General features: G+C 43.7%; 1 protein-coding gene across 2 annotated transcripts in view; it reads left to right on the plus strand.

Moving 5' to 3' along the window:
- ARHGAP15 (Rho GTPase activating protein 15) overlaps window positions 1-20,482 on the plus strand; it is a 788,583-nt gene that overhangs the window by 427,935 nt on the left and 340,166 nt on the right. The gene's annotated exons all lie outside the window — the stretch shown is intronic.

Below are 20,482 nucleotides of genomic sequence, written 5' to 3' on the forward strand. Positions count from 1 at the left end.
TGCAAATATGTAAATTCATAAAGTTACATTGTGGCTGTCTTCAGGCACCAAGAGAGAAAGAGATAAGGTATTTTAAGGGGTTGTCCAGAACTAGAAAAGAAGAATCAGATTTTTTTTTCACCCAAAAAAATAGAACCACTCCTGCCCATTGAGCCTTGGCCCTCGCTAAAACCAGCCTCCTATTTCTAGTCTGCAAACTTCTTAATTTTAGATTATTAAGAAATCTATTTTGTGAATTCCAGATTTTCCGAAACGACATGAAAGCTGAGAGCATATCAAATTTATCATGAATGTACAGTATCATAAGCCTTAATGTTACACTGTTTATTGCATGAAAAATAAATTGCTTTTTTGAAATAATGCTTTAATGATCACACAACCGAGTCCGATATCGTAGCCAGTACAGCACAGGGAGGGAGCCAAAACTGACATCTGAATATTTGGCATAGAAACACAGATGACACATTGTTATCAATTAACAGGTGGCTCTTTCATTGTCCAGTTTGCCTACTCAGAATTCCAAAAATTGGGATATTTGAAAATATAAATTTTTAACACCACATATTTTCTGCAGCCTACACATCTATCTGTACGTCTATACGTGCTTGTGTTGTAAACATGTAAAATAATTCAAGGATACTAAGTAAAAGTGATATAAAATTGACCATTACGTGACATAATGTTTCCTGAGAATGCCAAAGAGTGTGAATTCTTAAAAAATGTTATCAATAGTAAATTTGTAAATTCCCATCAGTTCAAAGAAACAATATTTTTATATCTGAATCCACAGTGAAGTTCCTTTAATCCAACATTAGATAATCCAGACTGTCTAATAATCCATTAGTTCCAGCTTTTACACAGATTTAAAGGGCTATTCTGGTTTGACACAATTATCTAAAAGAATGTTGGGACTGGTGAGAAAAAGAAAAAGGTTATACTTACCTTCCTGGTCCCCTGCAGGTCCTGTTGTGGTTCCTCCTGGTTCCCCCGATGCTCATCTCTTCTGCCTGATTCCAAGATGAGATGTAGAAACAGGACCTTCTCGCTCAGCCAATCAATGACTGAGACACCACTTTGGCCAGTGATTGGCTGAGCAGGAAGGCCCTTCTTCTACATCTTATTATTGAGGTGGAAAGAAGGAACTAATTCAGATGAAATTCTACTTTGCCCTGCTGAGCTGAGCTGCTGTTCTTCCTCTCTTCTCTGGCCAAAGCCAGATTCTAACTGGCCTACTCCTGCCCTTTAGGTAGAGAGGGCTGGACTTGATAGCTCCTCCCACAGGTTTCTGGAAGCTTCTGGGTGATAGTTGTGTAGTATGGACATTAGATGATTAGGTGATCTCTGCAGTACAGGTTGAAACTACATAAGCAGCATGAATGAATGAATAAATAAATAAACAAACAAGCAATATTAATAAATTATATTCAGCATATTCATCACTTATATTTTTGGAAATATTAATCTATAAAAAATCGAAAATTATAACATTAAAATTACATATAACACAATGGCTATTGGGGCAAAATTCTACACATTAATACACTTAAGTGCAACCTTATATCTATGTTTTAAGGGGAATTTATTTTAAGACTCACCAACCAGTCTAGTTTACATGCCTTGAAAAGAAAAGGCGGCTCCTTGAAATACAGTGTATTACATGTATTATACATATATTATCCTTGAGAATGTAATTTGTGATTGTGTGTAACTCACAATACAAGCAAAATCCCTGAGTTAACCAAAGACTTTTGGTTTCGTGGGAAAAATCATAGGTTTGCAAAGTGCTGAACTCATATAAATATAAATATACTTGTTTACCGGTTTTGTTCTGGAGAATTGCAGCTTTCATGATTGCTTGTGTTGGCTTAATACCATGGATTCATCATCCTGCTCACGTTATGTTAACAGGCCAAGAGAGTGTAACCCTGTATGGTGAGGCTCTAAAAAGTTCATGGACCTTGGGCACATAAATTTGTTGAGAACCTCTATTGTACCTCTAGGTCCCTCTTTTCATCTGACCCTCTATTGCAGCCACAGATAGGTCAGGTGGGCTCCTCTATTAAAGTCTTGCTTTCTCTTCTTGTCATAATAGGATAACTACAAGACATCAGGGAGGTAGTGTGGTAGAGGCCTCCTTGGTCCCAGAGAAGGTAGATTCCCTAGGCATGTGTACCATGTGCCACTTGTACATTCTGGAGTAGTTGTGGTGTGCACTAAGGTTGATGTCATGGGATACCATAAGGGTAGTAGTCTCTGATGTGTGTCACATAGTTGTGTGTTAGCCCAGTGTTCCTTTGTAAACCAAAACCTTTTTCAAAATAAAGCTTTTCCCACATACAAAGCCCAGGAATTAGACCTCTGAAGCCAAATTTCTTGTAAACAACTTTACACTTGTGCTCTAGCATGTGTGCATGAACATGTCCTCTGCAGAGGTTTGTGTGCAGGGTTCTCTTCCTCTGTAGTTCTCAAGTCTCAATGGCAGAAACTACTGGACAAGGATCTTTACAGGTAGAACTCCAGTTTGCTTGTTCTTTTGGTTGCAGTCTGTGACACAACACATCGTAGAAGTGTATCCAGGGAAGTCCTCCATGACATGGCAGGCAGGATGGCACTGGTCTTGAATGATCAGTTAAAATGAAGACTGGCCCTTGTACAATACTTATCTTTCAATAACAATACTCTCCTTTTGGGGGCTTTAAGACAAAGTAGAAGATGAATCCTTGCATTATGGAGTGCAACTAGACTTTAGGTACATGTCGTACTGATTGAAATATGTTTGCTGCTGGCCAAAGCCAGGCTAAGGCCCCTCACTAACTAACATAGGTCCACCACTTTCCCGAGTTGAGGCTGGCTTCTGTATCCATTGGCTAGGAGTTGACTTGTGACCAAATTAACCATTCAGTTGTACAGTGTAATGTAAGGAATGTAAAAAAAAGAAATAACTCACTGCATTCTGTAAACTTCACTATATGCACAAAATGTCTGCCAAATAAAGAAAATACAGTTACTTATGCCTCCAGTACCTAATATTCACAAACTTCATAAAAAAAACACTTTAGTAACTAAACCACCTGACAACTTTATTGGGTAGCAGCTGAAGCAGCTGTTCTGGGCAACCACAGTAGTCATTAACTCACTTTACTGTAAATGGATCCAGACATTTTATCAATTTTTAACTTAAAGGGTCTTTGCAGAATTAAAATAAAAATTAAAGGAGATGTCCGGTGCTCACTTTTCTTATTGTATCCGTTCCAGCCTATCACCGGCCGCAGCGATGTCCCGCCTCGGCCAGTGATAGGATGAAGCTCCGTGTGACGTGCCGGGCTAACAGGAAGTAAGAAGAATACAGCCCGGGGACCAAACGACTGTACCCGAGCACCGGGGGAGCATAGGCAGGCAAGAGAAAGCTTATTTTCTTTTTTTTTTTTTTTGCAGCCCGGAACGGATACAATAAGAAAAGTGAGCACCAGACATGTCCTTTAAGAGAATTTCCGGTAACAGGGATGGCTAGTGATGTCATAAAGTGAGGGTTATTAGCTCATCTGAGAAGGAATGGTGATGTTACAGTGTGAGAGCGTGAGCTCATCTATTGAGGCTTGGTGATGTGACAGAGTGGTGTCATCTGGGGACGGCTGTTGATGTCACAAAGTAAGGTGGTGAGCTCATCTTGGGAAGATTGGTGATAATATCACAGGGTGAGGGGGTGAGCTCATCTATTGAAGACTGGTGATGTCGTAAAGTGAGAGGGTGATGTTATCTGAGAGAAGACTGGTGATGTCACAGAGTGAGGGGGTGAGCTCCTCTGGGAAGAACTGGTCATGTCACAGAGTGAGGGGATGATGTCCTTTGGGAACAGCTGGCTGTCACAAAGTAAGGAGGTGAGATCACCTGAGGAGGTTTTTTGATATCAACAAGCGAGGGGGCAAGCTCATTTGGGGAGGATTGGTGATAATATCACAAGGTGAGAAGGTAAGCTCATCTGGGGAAGACTAGTGATGTCTGGTGATTTCTTAGTTAAGGAGTGAGGTCACAATGGGCGTGAGGTCATCTGGGGCGGATTAGTGATGTCACACAATTAGAAGTGAGCTCATATGGGGGGGTTGGTGATGTTACAGAGTTTAACACTTGTAGAGGGCTGTTGACTCTACTGCCCATCACAGATTTCTCACTCTGTAGATGATCTGCAAGGGAAATGATTGCTGAACTCCCAGTCCTGCACACAACGTGACCTCACAAGTGTGATCACCTTTTGCAACCTCCAGAGATTGACTGCTTTGTGCATCCTATTATATACCTATGTCCATCGTATTATATATGTACATCCTATTATGCTGTCATAACTGACTAAAACTTTGTCCAACACTGAGTTGATCATATCTGCTTCCCATTTGTACCTATGCCTTTTGTAAATGTATTTAAGAGAGATGCTATTACAATTATTTTGTATAACACGCCTGATGAAGGGACCTTAGAGGTCTTTTAGGGTATGTTGCCCCTTTGTAATTCCCACAGAATTCCGTGAGCAGAATTCCACGAGTGGAAGTACTCCCAGTGAACATTAACATCAGTGTGAATGGGTCTTCAGCAAGACCCCTTCACACTGAAAAATTTCAGCGGAGGACAATTCCGCTGCTGAAATTGTTCAGCGCAGAGAAAGAACATTTTCATTCTTTGCACGGAAGTTCACGAGCACTGGATAGCCATCAATGGTGACGGCACAGTGCTGCATGGTCCTACCGTCAAAGTATTTTGGTGGCGACCGCCAGATGGAATCTCCGCTCGCAAAAATTCTGCGAGTGGAGATTCTGCAGCGTGAATATACCCTAAAGCTTGCAAGCTACATCTTCTCAGTTAACCAATAAAGGTATCATCTTTACTCCACTTATCTCTTGAACTAAGCAAAAGCATAAGATAAACTATCATTTAGATCAGATACAAAAAAGAAAACAAGCTAAGAATCAATGCAGTAGTAACTGTCGGCACTTTTAAGTAAGATATATTCTTTTGGTAATTGAATGTTTGAAAGACATGGTCAAAGTAGTTAACCCTTTAAATACAGCATGTTTTAATGTGCAGTTCAAGTTCATGTTAATACCTGTTAATACTGTAATACTGTAGTTATAGTTAATACTGTAGTTATAGTGAATATACAAAGCTATTCTAAAGTTCTGCATTGTAAGTAACTGATTTCGACCAAGGTTGTTCACTTGTAGACTAATATTGTTATCCATAGTGACGTGCAGTATAAATATTTACACTTTAAGATACTCTATGATGACTTCTGGTTCCGGCGCGGCCTGATGTAGACGGCGAGCGCCTGTCCTCCTCCACCCCTGGCTCATACCAGCTTGGTACCGCTGCACTAACGGGCTTCAGAAGTCCCCGAACACCACCCGACACCTCAGCCAGACCGAGGGGATGGACAGGTACCTCCAACGTGGCGGCTCCTCCGGTACGTCGCAGCCCGCGCCTCCCCAGCACACGCCGCAAAGCGCACCTGTCATGGCGGCGGCAGCGGGACAGAAGCTGCGACCCGCTTCGGGAGTCCCCACACTGCCACTAATGAATGATACCCGCGTGGAGATGCCGGGGACTGATGGGGCGACACCGCATGGCGGCTCCCAACAACCGGCACCACCTGCAGTCCCAGAAATTGCGCAGCCCGACTCTGCAGTAATGGCGGCGACCGCATCGGGGGAGACATCACGGCCACCACGAACGGAGGGGCGATTAAACTCTGAGGTAACCGCAATGGAAGTCAGCCTGCCAGCTGACCCACACTTGGGACCACACACTGCCACCGTGGGCCCCACACTCCCCGGGATTACTATTGCAACCCCTCAACTTTCCCCAGGGCCGGCCTTTTCCATAGACTACCAGCACCTGGCGAATGAAATGGCGTTGCGTATTACCCCAACTATACGAAATATAGTGGAGGAGGTCCTAAAAGCAACTCTCCAAAACCTAAAACTAGAAGTACAGGAACATACTGGCCGCCTGTCAGAACTGGAGCACAGAACCTCCCAATTGGAGGATACCGACACGGCTGCAGCTAAACGCCTACAGGACATGGAACTAGAGATGACCCGCATTGGCGAGAAAATGGAAGACCTAGAAAATCGCTCTAGGCGCAATAATTTACGTATAGTGGGGGTTAAGGAGACAGTAGCACCTCTTGACCTGCAACGCTTTTGTGAGCGAGATCTTCCTAAGTCGCTTGGCCTGTCTCATCCCTGCAGGGTGGAACGAGCCCACAGAATTGGCCCATCTTCACACCCCCAGCCTAACCGACCATCTTCCACTCCGGAGGCCCGCCCCCGTCAAGTCATTCTGCGACTACTGGATTACAACGACAAAGTTGATATTCTGAGGGCGTACCGCCGTCTGACACAACCCCTGGAAATTCATGGTATGCGCCTGTTGATTTTTGAGGACTTCTCGGTAGAAGTGGCGAAACGAAGGAGGGCCTTCAGCACTGTTTGCACTAAGCTATTTCAGGCGAAATATAGATTCCAACTGCAGTATCCAGCCACCCTGAGGGTGTTCCATCCTGACGGCTCTACTACCACTTTCAAGACTCCAGAGGAAGCATCTTCATCAATGGACCAGCTGCTGTCCTCTTCCTCCACGTCATCTTCCCGTCCACCGGCTCGGACGCCCACTCGTCGTTCAAGGTCACCAAGGAGGAATCATCGTTCCCGCTCAGCACCTAGAGAATCGCAATTCTCCGCAAGCCAAAGACACCGACGTAGACGTCATCGCTCTCCAGGTCGTGGCTATGACAGCGACAGGTGATCTTCACCTGACTGACCACAGCTGTTCCTTGTTCCTGATGACTTCACCTTCTTGCCTTTGAGCCTTCTGCTGGGACTACGGGAATGATGAACTGGACGTCCAGGTTTTCTCTTTATTTTTATCTTCCTCGCCTGTATGGCGCTGTTATACAGAAGGTTTCCAGTGTTGCCATATTCCAACCCGGCTCTGGTGCTGTAATGTTTCACGGCCGCACGGCAGGGTTGGCCTTTCCCCTGCCTGACTGAGGGACTCGACCATCTTAGAAGGGGTCGGGGGGAGGGGGGGGGAGCATGGGCATCCAGAAATGTGTGATATTACTTTGATGCCTATGTCGGCCGAAAAAAGGAAGTCCATCATCCAAAAGGAAGGTGTTGCTAAATTAGCAACACTTTCTAGGATATTCTACAAGATGGTTAACTGTTATTTGCTTGTATACTGTTTTTGTTTTGTTTGTTCTTTCCCACAGCTCGGAACCTCTAGTGAAAACTACTGCCCAGTTTATTATCGGGCACCTATCCTGCCTTACAGATACTTTACACGGTATTACTTATTCAGGGTCATGTTTGGTATGCCCCCATTGCTGCTGCGCCCTTTCATATCTACTTACACATATAATATCTGCACGGCCCTCCATGAGGGATTGTCTAGATTGTCTTGATTTACCATGCCTAACATAATATCGTGGAATGTAAAGGGTCTTCGCTCCCCCAAAAACGAAGACTTTTTATACGATACTTGAAAAGATTCCACCCGGACATTGTCCTCCTCCAAGAAACCCACCTAGCTGGCTCAGATTTCTTTAGGTTACAGCAGCAATGGGTGGGGCAGGTGTTTGGTTCTCAGGCCCAGGATGGGAAAGCAGGAGTGGTCACCTTGATCCACAAATCTTTTGCATTTAGTCTTATATCACACGACACTGATGATGAAGGCAGGGTCTCACATTTACGACTTGACCACAATGGAGAGATCTTTAGCATTTATAACATATACGGTCCCAATGGGGAAAATAAGTCCTTTTTTCACGCTCTAGCGGACAGAATTCATGACGATAACACGACGAACAAAATAGTGGGGGGCGACTTTAACACAGTCCTCGACCCCCTAGTGGACAGAAAGGGCCCGACATCTCAAGCAATCCCCATACGTAGCAGGGACTGTGTATTGCCCCCTTTCTTGGACCAATTGGGACTGCTAGATGTGTGGAGAATGTCCCACCCGGACGATAGGGAATTCACCCATTTCTCCAATGCTCACTCTTCCTGGTCTCGTATAGACTATCTACTGACATCTCCGGAACTTTACCGTAAAGTTAGCTCAGTAGACATTGGAGAACTGGCGTTGTCAGACCATGCCCCTCTCTGTCTACGGCTCTTGCCCTCCTACCCCAAAGGGACAGATATTCTTTGGCGTTACCCCTCACTGCTGGCCAAGGATGATACCTTCCTCGAATTACTTAGGGGTTGGTGGTTAGAATATACCGTATATAATGGGGAACACCGCTCAGACCCAACTCTGTTCTGGGAATCGGGGAAGGCAGTATTAAGGGGAAAATTGATGGCACACGTGGCCCACCTAAAACGCACCTCTCTGAAAAATCTGAATGCAGCCAGTGCTCGACTAAGGGATGTCTATGCCACCTTCGTAGCCCACCCTACTATTCAGAACCGGGAGGAATGGAAATCGGCTAGAGCCAATTTTGAATTATGGTGGGATAGAAGGGAACGCCTAGGGAGGTCCCACTTTGAGGTAGATCTCTTTAGACACGGTAACAAATCGGGACGTCTACTGGCCCGTATAGCTAGGGGAAAGATACCCACCCCTCACATAACAGCACTTAAAGACTCCTCGGGAGTTACGCACAAAAACCCTCACTCCATTAACAAATTGCTGTCCTCCTATTATAGCTCGCTTTATGAAAACTCTCCCTCTGACCTTTCGGTGGGTGAGGCCTTCTTGAAACGGGTCCAACTTCCCACACTGACGGAAGAACAGAGGGAGATTCTTAATGCACCGGTGTCGGTGGAGGAAATACAGGGAGTTATCGGTCATCTCCATAACGGGAAGGCCCCGGGCCCTGACGGGTATTCAGGCGAATTTTATAAAGCCCTATCAGAGCAGATTGCCCCAGTCTTAAGGGATATGTTTCAGGTATTCATGTCTACGGGATCGTTACCCACAGAAGCCTCTCTTGCACACATAAAAGTTTTACCTAAACCGGGTAAGGACCTAACTGACCCAGGTTCCTATCGTCCGATATCTCTAATTAACCAAGACATCAAGATTCTATCAAAAATTTTAGCTGACCGTCTTTCTCGATTCATGCCAGCTTTAATCGGTTCCCATCAAGTGGGCTTTATTAGGAACAGATCAGCTACCATGAATTTGAGAACGGTTATGGCGGTTTTAGATCGCCTTCAGCATCAGCCCCAGAGGGGTGAAGCTCCTGCCTTGCTCACTTTGGATGCTGAAAAAGCATTCGATAATGTAAAATGGGATTGGCTGGGACTGGTGCTGGATGCGATTGGTATTCAAGGGTCATTTAGGAATTACATTTCGGGGATTTATGCAAACCCCATGGCTAGAATACACACGCCTGGTATCCTATCCACACCCTTCCCTCTCTTTAAGGGCACCAGACAGGGTTGCCCACTCTCTCCCCTACTCTTTAATTTAGCGTTAGAACCCCTGGCGCTCTCCCTACTGTCTGAAAATATTTATCCTGGCATTAAGGTGGGGAAGAATGAAGTAAAATTGACATTGTTCGCAGATGATATTTTATTGTTCCTTGATGGCCCGACTGCTTCCCTAGGACGCATTCTTGAACATCTGAGAACATTTGGGGCGTTCTCGGGTTACAAAATAAATGTGTCTAAATCGGAACTTTTACCCCTAGGTCCTTTCCGTCACCAGTGGCTTCCAGAAATATCAGGTATGGGAGTCCGCATTGCTGACTCCTCCATCACCTACCTAGGTATCAAAATAGGGAGAACGCCCGACACCATATATAGTTTAAACTATACTCCCCTCTTCTCCAAGATTAAAGCTGAATTACGTAAATGGGAAAAACTCCCCCTGAACTTTATGGGGAGATGTGCACTCATTAAAATGGTCCTATACCCCCTGCAAACCCTACCACTTCTGTTAAAACATACTGACGTGAAAGGCTTAAACTCAGCATTCACCAAATTTATCTGGGCGGGGAAGAGGCCCAGAATCGCACTAAACAAACTGATGCTCAATAGGTCTGATGGGGGACTGAATTTTCCCAATGTAAGAGGATACAATCTATCATGTCTTTTTCGATTTGTTAATGACTGGATACATGGATCCTCTTACCATGCTCTTTACGGTTTAGAGAGTGAATTGGCGGCCCCATGGAACCTAGCAGTCCTCTTACATACTGCATACTCTAAACTCCCCTCCATAGTGAAACGCTCTGTACTGCTGAGGGATACGGTGGCATCTTGGAAGGAGGTCAGGAAGTTATATGGGCTGCCTTACCTCTTATCCAAACATCTACCACTGGCGAAACATCCAGAGTTTCCCCCGAGACTTCCTCCTGGGGTGCTTGGCCTTTGGTCGGACAGGGGCCTCACAAAGGCCGGGCACTTAATGGACGTTACTCAGAAACGATGGCTCCGACCAACCACACTGATTTCCCTACACAACCTTCCCCCGTCTCATGCATTCCCTATACAACAGATATGCTCTTTCTTCTCTAGTCGATTGCGTAACCTGTCCAAAGAGGCCACAAAGAACGAACTAGACTATCTTATTGGTTCGGAACCCCGTAAATTGTCCATCTCCATGATATACACATCCCTTAGGAAAGTACTACTGAAATTTACACCCTCTTCTATTTTTTCAGCGTGGACCTCATGGGTACCAGGAGACGATATTTCGGAATGTATCTTGAATGGGTGGAATATCATCCGTAAATGCATTATCAATGAGAGATGGCGTGAAACCTACTACAAAATGGCTCACAAAGCCTTATATGGGTTTAACATACTGCCTTCCCCGGATTTCCCCGATCGTATCACGGCCTGCCCTAAATGTGCTACCCCTTTGACGAATATGTGGCATGGAGTTTGGACGTGCCCCCATACAGAAAGATATTGGCAAATGATTATATCATATATCAGAGAGAAATGGGAAATGTCACTACCACATACACCAAGAGCCCTATTGTTTCATCAGTTTAGACCACCTGACTTGACCGACCAAGGCCCCACCAAAACACCCCAACTAGTTCACATTGTCCTCTTAGTGGCACTGAGGTGTATCTTCGCAACCTGGCTCTCCCCTTCTGTTCCCACCATCTCCATGGTCATATCGCAACTTAAACTGTTATGTGGGATAGATAGGCTTGATACTGAACGACACATGAGCACAAACACAGCAAAATATTTCGCCAAATGGCAAGATTTTATTGTTGCACACTACACACCAGCTGAAATAGAGGACATAGTTAAGCCCTTTAGCTCGACAGACTGGTACTGTCTTGGGGTTTTGAGTGATTCACTGGGTCCATTACGACTTACCTCTTGACCTTGACTTCTCGCATACTACGAGCATGGCACGCCTAATTTGAGCGAGGCGAATGAATATTGTGATACTGCCGCGCATTTCCACTTGGGTTCTCCATTAGCTGTGTGGAGTTTACAGTTTTTGGTTTGTAATTTATTGAATGTTCTTATGGCTCTTATTCGATGATATTCCGCACTTAACCATCAATGTGTGATGTTTGTTTATAACAATGAAAATTCAATAAAATTTGTTTTAAAAAAAAAAAAGATACTCTATGATCAGAACATGGAATATGTGATGTTGCGGAAAAAAGTGACGTCATATATACAGCAAACTTATGAAAAAATGTATCATAATATAGCCTGCAAATATCACATCTACAAATAATGACTTCTTCATTAATATGTATTCTGTCCGGGAAGTCCAAAATTCTCCAGTTGCTGATGATTGGGTCATTGTCAATAAAATTAGGATTTTAAAACAATATTGTTTTGGGATTAATATTTTGACTTAAATTTATATGATATATTCAATTAATTATCAAAATATACAATATTTTTTTGCAAAAAACAAAAATTATTGTCATAGAATGAAGTTTGTTACGGATTTTTGGCTCAGTTTGGAAAATACTGTATGAGCCAAAGCGTATTGGCTGTGACAATCCAATATGTCCCACAGTACAGATTGGCAAAATGTCATTCTGATTTATTTTATGTATTTTTTTTTTCCCCTCCTGCAACAAAATAATGGTGACTAAATGTAGTGGGAATGTTTTTCCACCTTGCTATTTTGACACTTATAAATTAAATAACAATACGTTATGATGTTAAACTGTATTTGTCATAATGATTATTATTAGTTGGAACAGCACTAGTTATAGAAGATTAGTAGAAGTTATTATAACAGTAGTAGTAATGTTAGTATCAGAAAGAAGTAGTAGTAATAGAAGGAACTGTAGTAGTAATATTAAGAACAGTGTTAAAGGGGTACTCCCGTGGAAAAGTTTTTTTTTTTTTTTAAATCAACTGGTGCCAGAAAGTTAAATAGATTTGTAAATTACTTCTGTTAAAAAAAATCTTAATCCTTCCAGTACTTTTTAGGGGCTGTATACTACAGAAGAAATGCTTTTCTTTTTGGATTTCTCTGATGTCACAACCACAGTGCTCTATGCACTTCTTCTCTAGTATACAATCCATAAAATGTATTGGAAGGATTAAGATTTTTTAAATAGAAGTAATTTACAAATCTGTTTAACTTTCTGGCACCAGTTGATTAAAAAAAAAAAAAAGTTTTCCATGGGAGTACCCCTTTAACAGTAACTGTTGTAATACTATTAGAATACTAGTAGTAATAAGAGTCATAGTGTTAGCAATTACAATAGTTATAATAGTCATGGTTATAGTAGCAGTATTATTTTTAACAGTAGTAATGGTAGATACAGTAGTCATAAGTATAGAACAATAAGTAGTAGTATCAGTAGATATTTGTAGTAGTGAAATAGTAACAGTCGTAATAAAACTAGTAAAAGGTGAAGTAGTAGTAAAAGTCAGGGGTGTTGCTAGGGGGGCTAAAGAGGCTGTAGCCCTGGGTCTCTGGCTACCTCTGTTTTTTTATTTATTGCCAACACTGCTTTAAGACACTGCTCCTGTCGCATGTCACCCCCGCTGTTCTCCCACCCTCCGCGCATAGCCGTGGTCTGGCATGGAGAACGGGAAAACAGCATCTCCTCACTGCAGACAGACTTTACTCGCTGCAATGTACATTTACTCCGCATGTCCCTAATAGTGTTGCTCGCGAATATTCGCAATGCAAATTTTATTCGCGAATATTGCATATTCGTGAATTTGCGAATATTCACAAATATAGCACTATATATTCGTAATTACGAATATTCTTTTTTTTTTTCACAGTACACATCACAGTGATCACCCCTCTCTACTTCCAGCTTGTGAGGTATAAAGAAGGCTCTAATACTACTGTGTGAGACAGGCGTGCGAATTTTCGCTTATGCGAAATTTGCATATGCAAATTTTCGCATATACGATTTTTCACCTATGCTAATTTTTGTATATGCAAATTTTTGCATACGCGAATTTTCGCATATGCGAAAATAAAACGCGAATATTAAGAATATGCAAATTTAGCGAATATATGATGAATATTCATCCATATATTCGCGAAATATCGCGAATTCGAATATGGCCTATGCCGCTCAACACTAGTCCCTAAGGGGTTAAAAAATAAAAAAATGCATGATGTTCCCGCTTTATTTATTAACCAGCCAGGTAGAAGAAAAAAAAAGATTTTAAAAATATTTAACCTCCCCCCCCCCCCCCAATAAAAATAACATCAACCCTTAGAGGTATTCCCAAAAATGTTTAATGTTCGCCTATCCACATGATAGGGGACAGCTAGGTGATCGGTGAGGTCTGCCTGCTGGGACACCCACCGATCACCAGAATCGGGAAGTTATATCCCTGATAATGCATTATGCATTAGGGCGTATCTGAGAGTGTGGTTAAGGGGGCATGGCTTGACTATGGGTTCTAGCCCTGGGGCTTTTGGAGACCTAGCAACACCCCTGGTAAAAGTAGCAGTCATAATAATACTAGCAGCCAAAGCAGTAACAGTAGCCAAATTATTTATAACAATAAAAGTATCAGTAGGTACTAAGATTACTATAGAAACAGTAATCGTAATAGTAAACTGTAAAGAAGTGGATACCCGGCACTGTTCACGTGTGCACCTGAGTGGGATCTGGGCAGCTATTGTGGTGCTCCTATTTTTGACATCAACAGGGGGCCTGAGGAAACGCCAGTGGGTGTGAAACGCCCCCCCGTTGCCCAGGTGAGACGTCCCGCTCAGCACTCTGCATGTTGAGATTCCTACCTTGTGATACCATGATGTTTGTGACATTGTTGGAATAAAGCAAGAACCAGATTCAGCAGCAAAACAGAGAGTGCACTTGTCTTTTTTCTCTTTTGGAACTCTGTTCAGTAATGGTAATGATCGCAACAATAGTAGTAGTAATAATATTAGTACCGTATATACTCGAGTATAAGCCGAGTTTTTCAGCACGATTTTTCGTGCTGAAAACACCCCCCTCGGCTTATACTCGAGTGAACTCTCCGCCCTCAGTGGTCTTCAAACTGCGGACCTCCAGATGTTTCAAAACTACAACTCCCATGCTGGGAGTTGTAGTTTTGAAACATCTGGAGGTCTGCAGGTTGAAGACCACTGCCCGGGCCTTCGTCATCATCCAGCCCCCCTCCTCCCTTTAGTTTTGTACTCACCTCCGCTCGGCGGAACGTTCGGGTGAGCTGGTCCGGGCCATCTGTGCTGCAGGACCGTCCGTGAGGAGGGATAGTCGTTCCGGGCTGTCCATCTTCACTGGGTGGGCCTCTTCTCCGCGCTTCGCGCCTGGCCCGGGAATAATGACGTTGCCTTGACGACGACGCACAGGGACGTTCATGAGCAACGTCCCTGTGCGTCGTCGTCAAGGCAACGTCATTATTCCGGGGCCGGGTGCGAAGCACGGAGAAGAGGCCCACCTGGTGAAGATGGACAGCCCAGAACGACTATCCCTCCCCATCGGACGGTCCTGCAGCACAGATGGCCCGGACCAGCTCACTCGAACGTACCGCCGAGCGGAGGTGAGTACAAAACTAAAGGGGGGGGGGGCTGGATGATGACGGAGGCCTGGGCAGTGGTCTTCAACCTGCAGACCTCCAGATGTTTCAAAACTACAACTCCCAGCATGGCCGGACAGCCGATGGCTGTCCGGGCATGCTGGGAGTTGTAGTTTTGGAACATCTGGAGGTCCGCAGGTTGAAGACCACTGTTAAATCAGACATTGACAAGCGGTGATGATGAAGGGGGTGGTGTGGGATGATGACAGGTTAATGATGAAGGGGGGATAATGAAGGTGGGGATGATGACAGGGTAATGATGAAGGGGGGGATGATGAAGGGGGAGATGATGAAGAGGGGATGATGACAGGGTAATGATGAAGTGGGGGATGATGACAGGTGATGATGATGAGGGTGTTAATGACGGGGGTCTGGATGATGACAGGGGGGATGATGTATTTCCCACCCTAGGCTTATACTCGAGTCAATAACTTTTCCTGGGTTTTTGGGGTGAAATTAGGGGCCTCGGCTTATATTCGGGTCGGCTTATACTCGAGTATATACGATAGTAGTCATAATAGTAATAGTAGCAGTATTTTCGTAGGACCAGTATAGGAAACAGTGGAAGGGTTTATAACATCAGAAGTATAAAAAGGAGTAAAACTAGTAACAGCAGTGGTATCAGAAGTCTAGTATTAAAACTAGTAAGAGGGGTATCAGTTATAACAGTAGTAATCATAATAGTAACAGCAGCAGTACTCATAGTAGCTGTAACAGTTGTATTAAAATTATATTTATTGATATAAAATATTACTATTCCCTCAATATTCAATGAGCATCTCTGGTGACAAGATCCCTTCATACCATAAATAAATCATCAGAATTACTGTATTTGTCATAGTGATTCTGGGCGAGTAGAAAGTATGGATACCTTTTAATTCCAGTCACAAAGATCCCACTTATCATAAAAATAGAAACCTCACCAAGATAAGTTCAGTGGAGCACCATCCATGAACAAAACTCAAGTCCATTCAAATGTGGCCCCTGCATTCTTGCCACCATTTGGACCCCAATTGATCAGTAAATTATGCTGTATTCTGACTCATACACTTCATGAAATTGGTTGTCCAGGAAATTTTTCCATGGCTGGAGGTGGTGCAAAAATAATAAATGTCCTATACGCACTCCCTCCTGACCCCTGCAGCTGCTGCATCAACACTGGTCTCTTCTTTTTTTTGTTTCTGTGTTGTCCAGATTCCAACAGGCCTTGCTCGATAAACCAATCAGTGGCAGTGCCCCTGATTGGCTTAGTGGGTAGGTCTTGTGGGGTCAGGACGACACAGAACCAGGAAAAAGTGGCGACCATTGTGGAACAAATAGCATTCACACAGCAGCTGCAGGAACCCTGAGAAGTACAGTAACCCCCCGACCTACGATGGCCCCGACATATGATAAAATCGACATACGATGGCCTCTCAGAGGCCATCGCATGTCGATGTCAGCATCGACATACGATGCTTTTATATGTCGGGGCCATCGCATTAACTGCTATCCGACAGCGCAAAATGCTTAAGCTGCTGTCGGATAGCAGTTTAAGCATCCCAGGCAGGTTCGCTTACCTATTCCCGCTGCTCCGGGTCCACTTCGCGATCCTCCGGTGTCTTGCGCATCTTCTCCAGGGTCCGGGCCTCGCTTTCCGGCGTCGTTATTACGTCACTACGCACGCCGCGGCGGCGCAGCAGCGTAATAACGTCACCAGAAAGCGAGGCCCGGACCCTGCAGAAGATGCGGAAGAAGCCGAAGGATCGCGAAGAAGACACCGGAGCAGCGGGACAGCAGCGGGAGCCCCTGGGACAGCATCGGGTGTGGTGTGGACCTGGTCCGGAGCGACGGGGACAGGTGAGTACAGCTTCCTATACTTTACATTGCACGAATCCCTCAACATACGATGGATTCGACAAACTATGGGTCGTTTGGAACGAATTACCATCGTATGTTGAGAGACCACTGTATAGTGTAGTATGCTTATTATTTTTATACCATCCTCAGCCTCAGACAATACTTTAAAAAAAGGAATACCTCTTTCACTATATTTCAACACTTTTCACTCTATTGTTGACTCCAAAGCAGCATCTTACCTTGGGTCTCTAATGATGTCTTATTTTGTTCTCTAATTTGGTCTCCGTATACACGATTTCATCAGTAACAGTATTATGGTATTACGAATGGTGATAATATTTCTCCTTGTATACTGGTATTATTGATAATATTGGTCTCAGTATACAGGATTTGGCCAGTATCAGTTTTATGGTGACATGTATGGTGATATTTCCTCATTATATACTGGTTGTAACACTCACGGAGGTAGTGGATCCGCTGTACCTGTGTGGAAGATAACGTGGGCCGTACCAGGGAGCGGAGTCTAAGTGTCCACTGGTTTTCACCAGAGCCCGCCACAAAGTGGGATGAACTTTCTGCGGCAGGTGGCACCTAGGTGCCCTGGTACGACTCATCCACACAGGCTGCTGAGATGAAACGTAGCACTGGAAGGATAAGGCAAACTCGTAGAAAGGACTAGCAAAAGGTAAGGGCAGGCAGCACAGATACGTGATCAGGAAACGTAACAGAAGGTCAACAGGCAGACAGCACAGAAGCAAGGTCAGGTCACGGAACAGGAGGTCAACAGGCAGGCGGCATAGAAGCAAGGTCACGGAGCAGAAGGTCAGAACACAGGTTAGGCTATACACAGTAGCGCTTTCTCTTGGGTACAGGGCACGCAAAGATAATAGGAAGTGCTGACACTTATAGAGTCAGTACAGGTGGAAAACAATTAAGGGCGTACTGGCCCTTTAAATTACAGGGTGCTGGCATGTGCGTGCTCTAGGAGGTGGGGGTGCGCGCTGGGGAACAGAACCAGTGGAGAGGCTAGCAGGTGCAAGGGGTAAGTGACGGCCCGAGATTTGCATGCGGGCACGTCCCGCGATGCGAATCCCGGACTTGCCGGAGGAAGGAGGAGGAAAGCGCTCATGGCCAGAGTAAGTGGCCGGAGTGCTCGTCACAACACTGGTATTATTGGTAATATTGGTCTCAGTATACAGGATTTGGTCAGTAACAGTATGATGGTAATATGTTTGGAGATAATATCCCCCCTTGTGTACTGCTATTATTGGTGATATTGGTCAGTATACAGGATTTGGTCAGTAGCAGTATGATGGTTATATTTCCTCCTCATACTAATGTTATTTGGTAGCTATATGATTTATTTAGTTGCACACTGTTTTTATATACAACTATGACTAACATTTGGCCCAGCCCCTTTGTGACTCCTCCCTCACATAGCCACATCTATGAACAAAGTGGGTTTCTTAGTCTAAAACGGCTGGGCCTATTTTTGGACCAGGTCTGGCCATTTTTACACCCATGATTAAACCCACTGAAATCAAAGGCAATGGAGTCCAGCTTCTTTTGTGATGTACCCCCCTACTTACCCAGTTTAGAGAAGTGCAGAATGTTTGCAATATCCCATAGATTTTCTAGAACCCATTGACTTCAGATGGAACCACCATCTTTACCAATCAAGAGCCGAGGTACATGCTCTCAATTCACCCAAGTGCAAGTGTTCACACAAAAAACCATGCACGAGGATGCGGTCCATCGCAAGCCCTTCTCCGAAAGGCGAGAGGCAAGATTGCCACCACGGGACAGAGAAAAGCAAAGTATCAAAACCGAGGTCCCCAAAATCGAGCAGGACCCAGCTCAGGGTCTCACATCTCTCGCAGCAAGACAATATCTTTAACCACTCATTGCCTTCATTTTGCAAGTTATTCAACTATATTAATGTGAATATGAAAAAAAAATATCTATATAATGCAGAAGTCAATATGATAGAGAGGCTTAATTTCTTTTATTTTCCTAGGCTTTTATTTCGCTAGCAGATGTTAAATTTGGTGCAGTCATATCACAGCTGTGTGGCTTCAAAGCTCAATCTGGGTTTGAGTATGCAAATAGGCACATGAATATACGCCTTGCTTCCGTTATTCCACAATCCAGCCCGCTAATATATATTGTATATGCAGTATGTAAAAGAAGCTGATATTATTAAGATAATGTGGCCAAGTAAGTGAGGTAGGCGTATTTCCCAACTGGCGCACAAAAGAGGCAAACGTTCTCCTTCACAATTTAGTTTACTAAACAAAGCTGAGATGCTCATGGAGAATACTGCTATATAGAACTTTCAATTCTGTTCTTTCAATCGTACTTCAAAACACAGCTGTGCTTGTCCTCACACCATTGTGTGCATTGGTATGCAAATCGCTGGGATGCATGAGATATTCCACTTTCTTTCTTTAAATGCTGCTCAGTGTGATTGTTATACATCATCTTTCATAGGCGCTTGGTGCCAGGCCGGCCGCTTCTGGATGGTGAGGCAAACTTTAGAGCAGGATACATCATCACACCTCCAGTCCTTCTGATGTTTCACATAGGGAAAGTTAAAAAATAGTTCTCCAGTAAAAGAATGAATGTTTATCCATTGGATTGCTTTTTAATATCTCAAAATGAATGAAAATGAAATTCATTTATAGTGTTGAGCGGCATAGGCCATATTCGAATTCGCGATATTTCACGAATATATGGACGAATGTTCGTCATATGTTCGCTAAATTCTCATATTCGCTAAATTTGCATATTCGTAATATGCGAAAATTCGCACGCCAGTCTCACACAGTAGTATTAGAGCCTTCTTTACACCACACAAGCTGGAAGCAGATAGGAGTGATCACTGTGATGTGTACTGTGAAAAAAAAAATAATAATAAAAAAAAAACGAATATTTGTAATTACGAATATATAGTGCTATATTTGCGAATAAAATTCGTATTGCGAATATTCGCGAGCAACACTATTCATTTAGAATCTAATTTGTTGAAATTGACTATCAAATTTAATTTGGTCCATATTGACCATAAGTGACCAATTGTCCTGAAAAGACATTCTGAGGTCTCCTAGGTTTCAATTTTTTTTTATACTTATCCTGTTTACCCTATGGAACCTGATTAGCAAGGCAGGGGGTGTTTGTCTGTGCAGGGCTAGTAGTAGTGGCTGCCATTTTGAAGTTTCAGATTTGCAGAATCAACAAATTGGGGAAACTCTTAACACATTTGCTTTGTGCCAAACTGATTTGGTCATCTTTAGACTCAGTGGATAGAGACAATTATCTATGTTCTCCTGAAGTGTGCAGAAGCAGATATACTGGTGATACTATGCTCTACAAGATCTTACATAACTGGGGTACCACATTTTATCTGTTTAAGACCATGTAGATCAAGGCTGGTCCCTGACCATGGGGCTGCGTTGGAAACCTTGGAGAAAGGGGGCTCTGCTCTGGCTGGTTCCATTCCTTTTGCTACTGGAAAGAAACTGTGCAGAACTCCTTTCCCCAGGGAACTGCATTAGTAGCTCCACGGGTCATCTGAAGCAAAAGGCCCTTCTGTTCTGTGGTCAAAAATCAGACAGCATAATAAGAGGCCA

The sequence above is a fragment of the Hyla sarda genome, chromosome 8 (genome assembly GCF_029499605.1).
Source record: "Hyla sarda isolate aHylSar1 chromosome 8, aHylSar1.hap1, whole genome shotgun sequence".
Classification (NCBI taxonomy): Eukaryota; Metazoa; Chordata; class Amphibia; order Anura; family Hylidae; genus Hyla; species Hyla sarda.